Source organism: Halyomorpha halys, unplaced genomic scaffold, assembly GCF_000696795.3.
Source record: "Halyomorpha halys isolate HHAL.00 unplaced genomic scaffold, Hhal_1.1 Scaffold511.1, whole genome shotgun sequence".
NCBI classification, from domain to species: domain Eukaryota; kingdom Metazoa; phylum Arthropoda; class Insecta; order Hemiptera; family Pentatomidae; genus Halyomorpha; species Halyomorpha halys.
In genome coordinates this window covers 570,148-588,223 of record NW_027106266.1, presented here as the reverse complement: position 1 = coordinate 588,223, position 18,076 = coordinate 570,148, and the positions used below count along the sequence as shown (strand labels likewise).

Here is an 18,076-nt window from a genome sequence, read left to right as displayed (position 1 = left end):
TTTTAAATATCTCCGGTTCTAATTTATTTACGAAAATCAAGGTGTTTACCGGTTTTCGTGGCGTCGTGTTGTAGTTATTATAATTTTTATGATTATCGAATGCCGTATAATAACCATTAAATACGTGTTGAGCTAAACCGGCAATTGATAAAGAAAAAATAATTATAAGTTATGTATAAGAAATTGTTTCTCGGGTCCGTAAGTACTTCGGTAAGAACCCTTTTACTTTTTAACCTAGTTTCTTTGAAATCAGTGATTCCATGTCCTGCCCTCTAGCCCTCCCTTATAAGTAAAACAAAAAAAAATTGTTGACCGTTAATAATATATATAAGAAGATGGTTTGAGGTGCGGTCAGAATATAAGACAAATCAGTAAAGACTTATTTATTAGTGCCAAAATTTCGGCCAGACTTTCTAGCCTTCATCATGGCTACTTAGGAGAGGTGAAGATTCTAAATGATCTCGCCTTATCAATAATTGATAATAATTTTTGGATCAAAAATCATTCTGAAAGATACTGGAACCCTAATTTTTAGATAAAGTTTCTAATAAGTAAGAGTTTTAGAACTTCAAGAAACGCTTTTCCTTCATGGGTGATAAAAACCAATCTTTAATGTTTATTAACTAAATTAATATTAGTTTTAATTTAATTTAATTAAAATTTAATATTAACTAAATTGATCTCTTAATTATGATTCTCTGAACTATGGGAAAAGGTGCGATAGAATTAAATAATTTGGATCAAAAATCATTCTGAAAGATATTGGAACCCTTTTAATTTATTGCCCTCGAGCGTTACATGATTATGTATCAAACAATTACAATTTGAACTCAATGTCCCATTTCTACTCGAGATCCTAATCCATTTTCACAGTCACTATGTAACAACCTGTATCTACAATAATTCTCGAAACCGTTATTAAATCCTCGTAATAGTGACGCAGCTCATAGAAATGAGCTAGTTTCGCCTAAAATCCTATTTAATTCTCCACAAATGAGGAAAAAAAACTTGTTTCAGAATTTTCTAGCTTGTGTTAGACATGTTTCGTGTATTTCAACTTCAATTTTTTTATTGTTAATTAGGTATATACTTATTTTCTGGTATTTAATTTTTTTTCTGTAAGTATAGCATGAAAATTTTATCTTATTAATTACTCTCGTTTTAGAGTATTTTTATTAAGTAATAGGTGCGTTAATTTATTTTTAGGTATAGATCACGAAAGAACTATTTGGAGGAAAATCGTAGAAACAAATTTTATATGCTTAAGACAAAATCGGTATGTTGAGAACTATTTATAAACGGACCAAATTGTGATTTCTCCTTGTTTAAGATTTAAGAGAAAATTGTTTTTAAAAAATAAAAATAGTATATAATAGCTATTATAAAGAAGATGTAATAGGCCTTTTGACAATTAGAGATAATTATTACCTTATATTAATTATATATTATATTATCTTTGTATTGTAAAATTATGATTTATATTTCCTTTATACTACCTATAATAAAATTATTTGTATGTGTAGTTAATGAAGGATTTGTGGTTTTGATTTTTAGATTAAAAATATTTAGATTTATATTGATATTTACTAGAAATATAAAAACAGTCAATTGCTTTGCTTACTTATATTTTTTATTGGATCTGAACTAATGTGGATAGTTTTTTTGCCATTTCTAAAATTGAGGGGTTTACAGTACTACAGTAGTTCATTAAAAGTTTCGTAAATTAAAAAAAAAATGATCTCCAAATTCCGCTATAACTTTTTTTAAAAATATATTTCTCACAAGTAAATATACTGGATCTGCTTAAACCCATTTCCTTTCTCAAGTCGCTTCTATGCTATGAAAGTTGGTCCTAAGGTTGTTTCAAATGACGGATCGAAACGCGAATGTTCAGCTGGTATTGTATTAGTAGCTTTTAGTTTTACGCTCGGCCTCACGATGAGTCTAATCATCGTTCTGTGTTGTGGTTGGAAGCATCCTGAAGCAGTGGCTACAGAGTGGAGGAAGAAGCTTAAAAGAATGGAGTTTAGATACTCAAAATAATTCATCCACTGTATGGAATGAACAAGTATAACTAAACTAAACGCTTCATAGATCATTAATTATTAATAAATTACATTATATTCACTGTAGGAAAATAAAATGCTATATTTTAGAAGAAAAACTTAAATCATTCTGTCATTTAATATCCATTATATGACGTGTACACTGTCTTTTGCTGAAGGTGTCTAGATGTTGAATACTGAGGATAGTTATAATAGAAAATCTACTCTGATGTATTTCTGGGTAAAGGTTGCATCCTTGTCCGACCATTAACTTGGAGTAAATGTTGAAACTCCATTTGTAGATCGTTAGAATGAGCGATATATGAATTTATACATATATAGTTTTATTTATTTTACTGAAAATCCTGTCTAACTTGAAACAGCCAAAATTTTTGCTACCTCCTATTCGCTGCAGAGCCCTCAAAGTTTTTTATTACGGCTTCATTATCTGGTTGAGCTGATTAAGTTCTGTAAACATATGATCATATCCTACATTAAGTGTTGTGCACATATACTTTACATAGCGGACTGAATCCATTTGTTATTTCACTAAATCTATTATTGAAAGTTGATTGGAAATATTAATAATAAATACTTATGAATTTGATATATAATTTTAATTGCTTACTAGTTTTCTCTTTTACATCTGTAGATTTTATGATTTGTTTTTGGATGCTTTATATCACAGTTGTTTTCCTTATGTTTCATTTATTCTTCAAAATTGCATTCAATTTCAATCTCGTATCTCATATTTTTCCACTATATTAAAAATGCAATCCCCTCTTTCAAATGAAAACTCAACTCCCTTTTTTATTTAAAAATTGACAGTGAATATTAAATTTTCTTTTACTTTAAATAAATTTCTTCAGCGGTTCAGATGTAAATTGGTTTTATTAATCAAGCGTATGAACCAGTTATACTAATAGTAATATATTTAAAATAATAAACAGTAATATTAAAATTTTGATGATGACAATTAAAGACATGATCTAATGATGTCATTTTACAACAATATAGATCTGAGAGAAATTGAATTATTCCTATTTTAGACTTTTAAAACTCAATTTTGGAATCCCGAAAACTACTAAATTTTCTTTTACTTTGAATAAACGTCTTCTGCAATTCAGATATTGATTTTATTAATTAACGTTTAACATTTATATATTGATTCAATATCGAACTAATGTAATTAAAGGTGTTATGTTATTGACATATAAATGTAAGAAAAATTTTAAAAAATTCTAATTCCAAAAAAATGCCACAATTTAAGGTGTTGCAAAATTGAACCAGGTACTTTTAGGAAAGGAGTATTTAAAGTATTCTTAATAGCCAAAATCTCTATTTTTTCCTAAAATTTCACATAACGCCCTCATTTACTCCTAATATCTTCCATTCTTAACATGAATCTTATTGTATTCGTAGTTACATTATATCTCTCTGATATACGAATGTTGATATTTCTAATTAATTATTCCAAGTTGTGTAATTAATAATTATTTCAAATTGTTTCTTATAGAAACGGTTAACATTCAATGATAAAATTTAAATAATTTATCAGATTTTGTATAATAATTTATCAGTAAATTTGTATTAGATACATTATGTACATAAAAAATAAAATCTTTAAAATTAACTTCAGTATAAATTGCACTCTCCGAGGGGACGTGATGGCTATTTTAATTATTAACTGGTTCTCTTTTAAGTTACTAAATAATGTAGAAGATTTTGTTCTTGTTAGCCTTCAAGGTGAGCTAATAGAATCGTTACAGAGGTGCCTTTGTATTTTATCTCTAGTAAATTTTTGTTTTAATTAGTAGGCTGCTTTTCGTCGGTGTTGTTTTTCAGATAAAGTAATATAAAATAATGTGGATAATAGGTTTGGAATTATTATTAATAGGTGAGGAACCTGTAATTACTTGAATCCTAAAAAAGAAGTCGTTAAATTTTTTTATCGTCAAATGATTGAGGTTCTTTTCATTTTACTGTTTTGACACTTAATTGATACATACCAAAAATCTTTCTCGACTATTTTTTTATGATTAACTTAAATTTTGATACATTCGTTCCTCGTCAGATTTTACTTGCTGTACCACAAACATTATTGGGCCAACAGAAATAAAATGGGTTTGTGATTTTCCTTATACTGTCTACTTTAAATACGTGTATAATTAATTTTTCTAAAAAAAAAAAAAAATATTGATTTTTCATTAACAAAAGTAGCAAGAAAAAATTAAAATTTTCGACCACGTGTATCTCAAATATTGTTGGGTATAAAGAGACAAATATAGTTTCTTAATAGTAGAGCTAATAGTCACATTAAAATTATAGATTATCACATTATAATTATTATAAATTATACACAGTAAATTTGTCCTTGTGGGTATAAATTGACAAAACTGAAAAAATTTCAAAACGTTTGTGGTTTTTTGAAAATTCTAAGTGATCCAGAATCCAGGATTATTTATTAATCTTTTTATTTGTGTTTTAACTTCTATATTCATTTAATTACTTCTTTTAACTAAATTTATATTTGTTTAAATCTATATATTAGTTTTTTAAATCTATTTAGTTAAATAGGGGGGGGGGATAGTCAAAATGTATTGTATTTAGTGTATATACGAGATAGTATAGATGATTGATTGTAAAAGTATAGGGTAGACAAAATAATTGTTCTTATATAATGTAAATATATGTAGTGTATATATGTCCGATCATGACATAATTGGTGTGCTGTGTTATGTAGCAACCCATTTCTTTCTCTATTTTTTTTTTATATATATGTTTATTTTTATTTTTTAAAGACACATTGGTATCAATATTATAAATGTTGTTATTGTTTTCAGATGAGCTGTTCCGTTTAGGCCCTTCGTCTAGTTACTAATGAAGGTATTTAATTTGTTGGCAGTGTATGTGTAATAAACTGATCTTTAGAAAAACATTTATTTCATTTTTACATAGCCTTTGAATAGCTATCAGAAACAAATGTGTTGGGGACGTGTGGTTTTTTTATAATGGAATTTATAAGCTTGTTATTTAAGCGGTCTATTATGTCAGTTAATTATATTTTATTCTGTATTTTATATTTTTTTTAAATAGTTACAACTTTAATTCGTTTGATGTAGTGTCATTTCTATTGAGCTTTTGGCCACATGAAGATAATATCGATGGCTTACTTTAGAGTGGTGTTAATTAAATTTTGACTTACTTAATGAAACATACTATTAAGGGTTCTTCCTTCTAGAAAAATTACAACTTTTTCTATTGATTTTATGACTGATCTGATTTAGATGTTATACCAAAATCTATTCAGTCTAAAAAATAATTAAAAAGTTCTAAAAGAGACAACCTTTAATTGCATTTTTCGTAAAGTTAGTAGAAATTTACTTAGCACAACTGTGAAGTACTGTCTTAAACATAGTTTTTTTTTTTTAGTTTCAAGTAATAAAATTTATCTTGTTTTAACTTTATCATTTTTTTTCTTTTTTAAGTTCATGTTTATAAACTATTGACCTGAAATCAACGAAAATTCGTGATATCGTTTCGAGCAAATTAGAAATCAGAAATACAATCGTATCGATTTCTGCGGAATTTCGTGATATTGAAAATTTAATTAGAAATATAAATTGGATTTACTTTAATTTCATTCACGGTTTTTTATGAATAATCTTGTTTTTATCCGTGTTAATAAAGTTGTTAAGGTTCCTAAAAATAAAACTAATTTCTAACCGTCCTCATAAATCTTTCACTTTATTTCAACTAGTTATTTATTAGTATCCTTCAGAAGGGTATGCCATGAGAGTAGGTTTGCTGCACCGAATATATAAGGTTGCAATTGCGTATGGTTATGCTTTGGATGGATGGTAATTACGTACTATTGGCATATCGAATAGAATTTGAAACATTTTAATTAACATCTATCTAATATCTATTTATATTATTACATTTTTGAAATAAGTGTATACCTTAACTAATGTTAGATAATGAATAATTTTAATTTGTGTTTGCATCGTTCATCTTTATGAAGAGGATTGAATTTTTGATATTCTTCAAACCTCAACCGTTGCATTTTTATTTAAACACATGATGACCTCGTGATTTTGCTTCCATTGCAGTCTTCCTTATTCTCCCGTGAATTCATCTTTAACGACCTTGGTTATTCTATGGTTTACTTCATTTTCAAATACCGTTCCACATTAATCCTCTTTAAGCATAAGCGGTTACACTTCTCACCCAAAGAGTAGGAAGAAAGGAAAAACGTTCACTCTTTTTTTTTTTAATCTCTTGAAAGTTAGTGAGAATCAATTAATTAATTTGTGGTGGTAAGATAATATGTTGTTTCCCTTAAATTCGTTTCCTTTAGCAGCGATGAAATCCTCAAAGAAATTATTTATCGAAATAAATAAGGATAAAAGTACCTAGAATATACTAGAAAAGAATATTATTACGGTGATATATGTTAAATTAAGTACATGTGAATATGTACAGAAATTTAAGCTTCTGGTGTTTACTGTAAAAAATTAAATTAAATTAAAACTGGCAATGCTTTTTGCTCATACTTTACTATCGCATAGTTTCATCATTCACTCATTCTTTATATAAGCTTTAATGTTAGAATTCCGAAAACTAATGTTCTAAAATCTTGTTATTGACGGATGTAAAACATGGAAGTAATGTGCTGACCCTTCGGGCAGTGTTGAACGAAATATACGTAGAAGCAGTGTATATTGTCGATCTTGAAGATTTAAAGTTGGATATAATTTAGTGGAGATTCAATGGTGGGTATTGTTCATGAATCGGAACCAAACCTCATGGCTCTCCTAATATCTGATTTATTTAGATGTTGTAGAACCAAGGTTCTTAAAAATGCTACGTATTTTTCTTTATATATGTGCAGTCTCCATTTCTACTCTTTAATACATACATTTATTTTTTACAATACAGATAGGATTTTTATTACGTTTTATATGATAAATATAAGCCATATTTGTAAGATACTGAACTATAACTACCAAAATTCTATAAAAAATGGCTTTATGTGAAGATTCTGTTCAGGAAGAATATACCTAACATATAAATATTCGAATATAATGGGGAAAGATAAACGGGATACTAAACGAAACGGAGAAATCAGCAGACTGAAAGGGCGACGATAAGGCACAAGAAAAATGACATGGAGGGTAAGAAAGTGGGAGGAAGGGGTGGAATCAGTTTTTATTGAAATGAGGATGTGAAGGGGGCCCGGGGTTACGCCCCTCGGAAACCTTATCAATATACATCCTTCTTTAGGTGTTTGCCCTCCACTCGGCTTTCCGGGTTCCTCTCCCAGATTGGACTCGACCCTCCCACATCTCCCTTCCATCATATAAATAAATTTGTCCACTCGTCATAGGACTCAGTAATATAATTTATGTATCTTAATATTTTTGCTTCATTGATGCGTTTTATAACATTAGAAGTCATAACAATACAAAAAATGTGATATTATAGTTTCATATAAATTCAGTTTTTCATACTGATAGTATAGTATTAACTGAATGAAAATAAAAATACCTATAAATGATTATGATTCTATCTATACCTCTTACTATTCTTAATAGAAATTCAATAACTCTACTAATATAAGTTTTTGTAGTGACGAATTATTATTTTTTTAAATAATAAATGATAACTAACGTTATTGAATTTTTTTTTACTTGAGGGTGAATTTGCTTGCACAATTGCCGAAATCAGGTTGAAACGTTTGTTTTCCGTGTCTGTGTACTTTGACCGAATTCAAACATTTTAGTTCCGTGATGACTGCGGTTTTTTCCCTAATGGTAAGAATAAAGTATCTACTTGAAACGAAGGCAATAAAATCGACTTGAAATTTATATAAAAACAATTATTAATTTATTGTGTTGTATCTGATATTCAGATTGACCCAGTTAACCAATTATCTGTGGCATTTGTTATGGTTTAACATCATTTTGATTTCTTAAACATTCGAATCTGTCGAGAACCCGATTTGAGATTGTCTTAATTTTTATGCTACAGAACCCCCTATTATATTTCGTGAAAATATGAACGTGGTTGAATAAAACGGAGTTCGGTTCCATCGCACAAAAAGATTTAAAGATCAGCCAAAATTATCAAATAAAATTTTTGGGGTGGACATATGTTATCGATTTGATCTATATTTTGCTGTACTAAGTTTTTAAAAACCTAGAAGTTTTTCCTTCCACGCTTAAATTAAAACACAATTACTAGAATTAAATAGCATGAAATCATCTGGGTCAACAGAATAAGTATTGCTCCTTTTTTTTTTTTATCATTGAACGGACGGATTATTTTTATACCTTCTCGTTGCTGGACTCAGAGGTTCTGTACAAAAAAAAAAAAAAAAAAAAAAAAAAAGTAGAGCTGGTTGGTATTATCAATGGAAAGACCCGACGTACGTGGCCTCACACTCAACTGATTGACCCTTATCCTACTGGCTCTTCATCTTCCTTTGCCGCGACTCCAGTTTCTTTTCTTTTTCTTTACTTATTCTATGTCTTCTTAACCCACCACTTTGTACCTCCAGTTGCACTGCGGTGTTCATTATCAAACTACTCTCAATGTATTTATATACTTATGTAAAGGGTATAACAGGATAAAGTCGACAAACTCCGGGTGAGACAAATCTGAAATCTGACGACCGGGAACGGGTATCGCGGGAACAAATAGAGGATTTGAATTGAACGTATAAAATACATTGTGTAGCCTGAGCTTTTTCAAATTTCAACTTTTATTAAGCTTTCCAAATGTATAATCTATTTTGTGATTAGCATTCAATTTGTTAAGTAATGAAAAAAAAAGGTGGATAAATAAGGTAAAAGAGCGGGTGTTAATTCCTCTTTACTGGTTTCTTCCAGCTGATACAGCCTTATTTTATGCTTAACTTCCTTCCACTACTTTCCTGCTTACTGGTATGAGAGATTTTAATAAATAAAAAAAAAAAAAAAAGAACTCTGTGACTTGGTACTATAATTTTTGCCACATATTACCCCCTCTTCAATCTTTTCAAGCGTCTTGATTTTTTTTGAGATTTAGTTAGCTTCGGAAATACTTAGTGCTAGTTAATCATACCTGTATTTTTGATTGCAGAGCTTGTTATATGCATTATTAGGATTCTGCAAAAGTTATGCCATAGCAGCGCAGAGAAAATAACCGTGACGGAGCAGTATGCCCAAAACAGGCAGCTTTGGGGAAGACTGTATATGTGTTACTAATGTCTCGTCTACCATTGCACTAAAATGGTTGCATGTCGGTAACTGCATTTATGTACGAGATATAGTGGTCGTATGTGGTTGACCTTAGGCAATTCTGTGTTTCGACTAATGAATATACAGTCATACCCGTGGGAGCAAGTTCACTACCCAAAGATCATGAAGTTAAGTTTAGAAAGAGCGAACAAGAAATAGGTCAAATATATTTTATTATTGGGATTATTTAAAACAGGTTGGAAAATCATATTGGATTATTTTTGTAATGTTGGGGGGATTAATAACCTTTAAAATTATGGGTTATTATTATTGTGAGTCGATTTAATTATGTCTTGGTAAAGTGTTCATCATATTTATATCAAAGGTATATATGATCCATATTTAATGAGGGTGAATCAGCAGTACACAGCTAGTTCTCAATACATGGAAAACGAAAATATATAATCTATTTATTGATTTTAAAATCTATATAAATCTATTCAGCTTGTATAAAACAAGAAGAGAATTCCATCTTTATGATATTAAAATAACTCGTCAGTATTTGATTACTGCTTGTATCTTTCATCGTAATTTGTTTCAGTTCTTTGCAGTCTTTTTGAATATGATCATTTATAAGTTAGCTATAGTTTGTAATGTATCAATAAATAAAATTAATAAAATGCATATTTTAATAATTTTAAATCTAATTGCTATATATATTTTTTCGTTTACACTTCAATAGAAATAGATAGATACTGTTATTCCCCCAAATGTTTACTTAAGAGTTGTTTTGTTCTAAATTTGCATGTTTCAAATTTTATGTTTCCCATGTGTGGGATCTATGATGTGTGCTGTTCGATTTTTTTTTATTGAGAACCTATTTTTAAAATGAGGTATAGAAGGTATCCATTTTTGTGTTTTATCGTATACTAATACACGAAAAGGAAATTATAAAATCATTTGTAAATCTTATTGGATCTGCTTCACAAGTCGTTTGTTCCTTCACAGAATATTTTCTTAAGAATGGCATGTTATTTTTTTTAAGGAAAGATTTACAATTGTCGAGTTGCATTCCATAAGCTCGATTTTCCAATATTCATTTTTTAAAAAATTAAATCAACACCTGATAAAGTGATATTTTCAAAAATCAGTAAAATAGCAAATAAAGTTACAAAATACGTTTGTTTCACTTTCAGCAGTTCGAATAAAAATAGCTTATTGCAAAGTAAAAGTGACAACCACTGATTTTTTTTTGCATACAGATAAACTGTACCTTTTATTTATTTATTTTTTAAAATCTAATTAATTTATTTAAGGTATGGAGGAGAAGAGCTAACAGTTAACTGCTTGCACAGTCTTGTCTGTCGATATCTCATTAGATGAAAATGAGGAGGTTAAGATGGATGAAACAAGTAGCTCGAAGAAATCCATCAGGATGCCTCCATACATCGATGAATGCCAGTATAGTATGCAAGAGGAAACCCAAAAAACCAGATCGATGGACAGAATCAACAAAGTTGCAAAATAGCTGCATGAAGCAAATCGGAAAGCAGTAGCCCAAGATAAGCTGGTGTAGAGAAGGCTGATTCGGGTGGCTAAAGATCAACAAGTTCTATAGAGCCAATCGAAAAAAATAATTATTTTTTACTTCGTGGTCCATTATTTTCTTGAATTCTCCTCCTAAATTATAATTTCAGAGCTGGATTTAACGTGAAGAAGCTTTAAAATACTATAGATACTATTCCTAGCTTTATATTTTTATTATGATTAAAGAACTAATGTTTTAGAATTTTCATCGATGAGGTCTTTTTATTTCTGATGATGCCATGAATTTTTCTGATTTAGTTTTTATATAACTGATCATTATTATAATCATCAAATATGATTTTTTAGTTAAAGAAAATCTAATGTGAAATAAGTTTTTTTCTTTTTTTATTTAAAACAAACGTAGGATTGATAGTTATTGAAAATAGCTTTTTAAATTAATTGTTTTTTTTTAATCATGTTCTTAATTTGCAAACAAATCAAATTTAAATGAACCATTACTGAAGTTAATTCGGTGATTAATACCAGTCAACGACCTCATTATTATTATTATTTTCCTGGTATTGGTATTAATTATTTCCTCATTTATCTCTCCTTTTTTTAAACAATTTTTTTTTGATAACTTGAACTATATTACTCTATTGTGCCCTAAGGTATCGGAAGTTAGACTCTGAAGGGGACAGCACACCGCCATTAAGGAGATTCCTTTTGTCCAGTTCGGTTTGAGATCGTAAAGTTTTAAATCCGTGCACCACCTGCTCTCTTCACAATCCTTTCCGTTTATTGCAGGCTAAAGTAGCCCCCAACTTTCTCTAGTAGTTTGTCAGCTGCTACGAATTCTTTCTTTTTAATTTCCTTTTTCTTTCCTTGAAATTTTCTTTTTGAATTATTTTCCCTTCCGCTTATGGTTTCTCTAACTTTTCTTTCTCTTCTTTACCACTTCTTTACTTTCTGTTAACTTTTAATAATTTCAAATTGTTGCTTTATTGACTTATCATTCTTTGAAAAGTTAACTCACAGAATATTTCATGAATAATTCTGATATCTTCCTTAGATAAAGGATCTAATCCCTTTAGGGATAAAACAGCTTTCCCCGCTTTTAATGTTACTCGCACGTTTACTGTTTTGAAATATCAACTTCTGTTTTAATTGTATTTTTCTGAAAATACCCAATTTGTGCATAAAATTATTCTATAAACAATTTTGAATTATTTAACTTTTAAAATAAATTAAAAATAAAATGCGTTATAAATGAAATTAAATTTTTACATTACAGTTAATTGAATATTATAAAAATCATACTGTTAAATAACTACTGATATACATCCTATCAAATACTAATAATTTATTATTTGTCTATTTTTACCCATAACGTATGGACATTACTCTTTATTTCCCATTGTAGCTATTTTTTGAACCTGTTTTAAAGATTATAAAACTTTTTTTTGTATTATTCCCCTGGGAATAATTCTTACTAATTGTTTCAGATGATTCAGGTAAGCACTGTAGATATTCATGTTTTTGCAAGTTTTTAGTAGCTATTTATAAAGGGAAACCAATTTACGATTTCCGTGTTCCGTATCATTTTAGCGATTGGATGGAAAAAAAAATTGTTGGGAACCCCTTGTATAATAAAACACAAATACAAATTTGTATATCGCTTGTACTCGAATTGATGACGAGATACGATCATCGGCCGGCAACAAGTCCCATATCAGCGAGGACGGAGAAACAAAAAGTCTAGATCAATCAGAGAGCAGGACAGTTAGGAATGAGGAAGGGACAATCCATCTCTCTCCTGCCTTCTCCACAAATATTTACATCATTTTTCGACCTGTGGTAAGCTGCGATTCGAACCATGGGAATTTTGATGAATTTTATTTTAAAGCATGAAAAAGTTGGGTAGTATCTATTAAATGTGTTGGGAGAACGGATATCTTAAATTCAGATATTGGTAGTTTACAATGTCCAGTATGTCATTGATTGGTATGCATCTCATTTTTAAATAATGTTTCCGATATTTTATCATTATTAGAGATTGTATGCATCTCCAAATAATGATACTATACAGGACTTGTTGCCAAATAAAGATACTATATAGTTTGATTTATTTCTCATCCCTACCCTGCTTGCACAATATTCTTGCTTGACCTCAACTATACGATGGTACTAAAACCTTTCAACGTTGTACGCACCGTGTGACTTCGAATTGGTCTGACGTAAGAGATCGCTAGATGACTACAGTTTCTGCAGTACAGAACCAACGTTTCTTCGTTGGCTAAGATATGAATATAATATTATAATACCCTTAATTATATCGAATAATAGTTATATATGCAATAATAATATGCAGGTATGCTCTCCGTTTTAGTTGTTCCTCATTATTTCTTATTCATGTAAAGAGTGGTTGTCTGTTTATTGATTTATTATTTATGGCTATATTTTTATACAATATAATTACCTAACTTTTTCATTTTTTTAATATTATTACTGTCTTAGTTTCCTTTATAGAGAGACAAAGAACTTTGCGTACCAAAGTACTTTTTTTTCTTTCTTTTTTTTTTTTTTCGTTACCTCCTTTATTATTAAATTTATAGAATACGTACATACAAATGACGAATGTATACTAGCATACTACTGCCTTGCTCCCAAAATCCATTTAACAAACGCATAAATAACAAAAAAAAAAAAAAGAAAGAAATTCAAGACGAAATAAGAATAAAATGAAAAAGAATAAAAATGAAAATTTGAATTATAAATTTAATTTAAATTTAATAAATTTTAAACTGTCTAACTGGAAATGACGAAATAAGATTATCATGTATGAGGTTTCTCCATGCTCTCTCGATTAGCAGCATTTATGTGCTAGTATATATGTGTATGTTTATGTTAGTATATATTTATGTGTGGATTGAAATTCTATAATTTAATTGGTACATTTGCATAAATATCTTTGCCTTATTGTTATAAAATGAGTTAAATCTCAATCTTGATTATCGCGAAATACTTAATCCCATCTGAAGTGGAATCTCAATTCCTTTTGGAATTTTCATTACATAGAGCAATGGGATCGAACCGCCTCCGCTGGCTTCCCACTAATATTTGAAGCCGAATTGTTCCTGCTGTTGGTAAGGTAAATAGCAACGCAGGTCGAGGCTCACATTATTACAAGGCTTAGAGCTATTTAATCAAGCCGTGTTTACGCTAAAGTGATTTGTACCTACTGCTATACTATTGCTTCTCTACCTTATTAAACTCTTTTTAAACTTCTCTAAAAAAAATTATTGTTTGGTCCATACCGGCTCCCTTTGTGTGTCAATATGATGTGTATTGTATGTTTTATGAGGTTTTGTCAATTGTTATGAGGTCGTTTGTTTATAATTCTTCCAACAGAAGTTTGGAAATATCAACGGCATAGAAACATTGAAACGTAAAAGCAAATTGCTTTAGAAATTTTAAATTATTTATATTTAAAAAATCACTATTAAGAATTTTAGAATGGGAGTTTGCTTTGTAAATTGAAAAACTCTCCGCCAAGATTCTTTTTCCCTAACCCTTAATTCTGAGACCCAATGCAACCACCAGTACAAGTATCGAAGAGGGAGTAAAGGTTCCAGTTCTAAGAGTCGAAACGTAAGACTGTTGCTAAGACCTCTCTTCTCTTCTCTTCCTCCTTAGTACATTTCAGCGTGGAGGTGCCTCTGTCCAGGCAATCCAAGCCTCTCGATCCCCTGCCAGCACCCTCATGGCATCCCAGCTGTACCCTCTTCTCTCTCCTACTCTGGAGATGTAGTCTTCCATTGTATTCTAGATCTCCCTCCTGATCGTTTTCCTGTTGGTCTGGCCTCAAATTATTTTTTTGGGCCCGTGTCTTCACTCATCGACAGAGATGTCCAAACCAACTGAGTTGTCTCTTTTCAATGGGGAATTTACGATACTTAATAAAACAATGATAACCTATGACAGCCTACTAACCCAAAATAACGTCATCTCATCCATCATTCAATCAAGCGACGCGGGACACGGTGATAGTTTCAGAGTACTTTGTGAACAAACCTACATCTGACTGTCTTAATTCAGAAGAAAGGTCGAGATATGTTAATATTGATAAATAAGCAACAGATAGATCAAGATGTACAATACAGCTAAGTTTTTAATTATTCAAACTCTCATATAGAAAATACCTTTGGCAGACAAACTACTTCCACTGAAAGAACTTGTCCAACATGTGGCCTTCTATTCTAGGCAACAACCTGTATAATTCCCGACAAATTCTTAAAATCGGATCATCTCTTATGCTTGAACACAACTTTGACTGACAAATGAAGAGGGAACTTAGTGTGTTCCTCGCAAAGCGGGTGAAAATGTTCCAAGCTGTCGACATAATTTATCTTTTTGATTTCCTGCAAGAGTTAAAATATTCCCTTCTTTCGGCAGTGTGAAAGCATAAGAGCAAAAAATAAAGTTATTTTTTAAATAAAGCAAAAATAAAATTTTTGTTTATTTTTTTCAGTGTCTATTTATTTATTTTATTTTTTTATAAGTTACATATTTACTAATTATTTAGGCCGGGTGCACACTGAGGTACTGAAACGGAACTGATCAGTGACACGAATTACCAACTAGTATATTTTGAGTCACTGAACAGTTCCTTTTCAGTACCTTTGTGTGCATACGGCCTTATCATTTTACTTATCACTACCTAACAAATTTGGTTCCGTGTTAGTAATCAAATATTAATATTTAATCACAAATTTAGGTGACGAATGTTTTCGATATAGTAATAATCTATATGGTTCATTGTTATCATTTTTAATTTATTAACTTCCTAAATTACAAAATAACCAAGAAAATGGGTTTTTTTCATCTAGGTCTTATCAGCCTTAAAGAATTCCCTGTTGGCGCCTTTAAGACTTGTCTACGTTTTATATCTAGCATTCTTATGAATATACCTGGATAAACTAATTCCTATTAGGTTCCCTCAAGTTGCCTGAGGTTGGAAACTACTAATGGCCCCCATAAGATGCGGCTTGATTCACCACATTATGATTGTTATTAGGCTAATAAGAAACATATCTAACAAGTTTCATTAAAATTCACTTACTCTTTTTGAAAAGTACTGATGAACCCCTTCACATCCCCACAATACTAGAGGAGGCTAAGGAGCTTATATACTCCTTCAGTACTTCTAGTTCGCCGATGAGGATCATAACTAAGTTTACTAATTAAATTTCCGTAACTAACTATGGGTCTTAAGGTTCATTCAACATCAGACTCAGGTTAAAATACTCCCTCGGATAAATGGAATGAACATGCATTATTTCTATCGCACTTTGCTAATGTCTTCATGAAAATTATCTTTAATTTTGTATGCTACTTTTGCAGTCTCTGTCATCCCGTATAAGCAAATGGTATACCTGTCTCACTGTATGCTATACTGTGTGATGTGTCTCTCTACATGCTAAACTTTAAGCTTCTGGATTACGAATGTCCCAAAAAACGTTAACGTCATTGCAACTTTTACTCATTATCACTTTCAGCTGTTCCTTTTCTGAGAAGCTACTAAGACTCCATACCATCAAAAAATTAATAATTTTGTTCTTAACGTCCAACGTTTTTCAATTAGGGCCATGCAAGTGGTGTATAGGTATCGGAAACTGAGGAATGACTGATTGTGCAGACTCGGTTATGTTAGTAGGCAGTCTACATCAGTCTGGTTATTAGAGTGTATAGCCCATTTTAGAATTGGGTCGAAAAGTAATGAGAATGTTCTCCCTACTTCGTCGGTTCCATCCTATAACTGATAGTAGACGTATACTAATGAACTCATCATGTCCACAATTCTTACCGACCACACGGAACCTTATCTCATATTACCAATGGCGATCTATGTTGTACATTTCTTAAGAAGATAGACCCACCGTCATTTCACTGCTATTAACTCCCAACCGTCCTGAAATTTATCAAAATATTTTTCAGACACTCGGAAAGTTTAAAATCTTGCATTAAAATATTTTTCTTGACATTCATTTATTACAATTATTGTAACGTGATCTACATGATGTGTATTATAGCAGTACAATGTAACTATTTAAAGAGGGCCATTGAATCGATATAGTATTTTCCTCTTACATAAATATTAGTTGTAGCAACAGATAAAAAAAAAAAAACTGGACATACTATGTTTATTTATTTTTCCGATTTTCATGTTTGTTTGTTTTTTACTATTGTTGTTTCATTTGTCCATTTGAAATTTGTTTTAGTCTATTCAATATTATTTAAATTCACGATAAGAGAGAATAACGAAATGAATTGTTTACAGATGTATAATTTATTGAAACAATAGGTATTTTCTTTTTAAAATGTCCGTTCACTTTTGTTAATCAAATATTTATATTAAGGTGGTTATTTTATTTAAAAAACACCTTATTTCATGCCACACTTTTTGGTGAATCAGCAGCTAGATCCAGATAGATCCCTATAGATAACTCTATTTCATTTTTACAAAATTAAAACTTTTTAAATATAGAAGATTTTTTATATTATTACATCCACAATCCTGCAGAAGGTTAAAGAAAAACATTTACAAAAAAAGTTTAACTTATGTTATTATTATTAACTCGGCTCCACAACTCTATGTCGAGTCCTGGCCTCCTGCAACAGCCTTCACCAATCATTACGATCTTGTGCGGCCGCCGTCCAGTTCCTCACTCCCATCATGGCCCTGGCATCACCACTCACACCATCACTCCATCGAAGGCGTGGTCTTCTGCGTCTTGATCCATGTAGTACCTGGGCCACTATTTTCCTTAGCAGGTCACTCTCAGCCATCCGAGCAACATGCCCTGTCCACCTCAATCTACTGAACCTCACAAACTGGACAACGTCTAGTTCCTTATATAAAACTTTGACTTAACTTATGTAAAAAAAATAAAACATTCCGCTATTGGTCCGCTATGGATTGGTACATCCGTAAGCCAATAGATTCCGTTAAGATAAACCATATTTATTCAATGATATTTTATTTACTTAACAATATTGCAATTGCAACATTTTTTAGTTCTATGGAGGGGGTTTCGGGGCCAAGTGTCCTAACTAAAAATATGAATTAAGGTCCTCAAAAAAGAAGGTTTGGTTGTTTAGTGGCGCCAAACTTCATTGGTCATCAACGCTATTTATATTTTATTTAATTTTGCTAATATTCGTTAAATTTTATTTATTTTTTGATTTGATTATTTTATTTATTTATTTATTTTTAATTTC

At 30.4% G+C, this 18,076-nt stretch overlaps 1 protein-coding gene across 2 annotated transcripts in view; it reads left to right on the top strand.

Moving 5' to 3' along the window:
• The window catches only part of LOC106683743 (N-deacetylase and N-sulfotransferase sfl), a gene marked incomplete at its 3' end in the record, with an annotated part of 703,925 nt that overhangs the window by 116,748 nt on the left and 569,101 nt on the right, over positions 1 to 18,076 (top strand). Inside the window, 1 exon segment of one of the 2 annotated variants that reach the window (XM_067044627.1) lies at positions 4,889 to 4,931. 2 annotated transcript variants of the gene reach the window in all.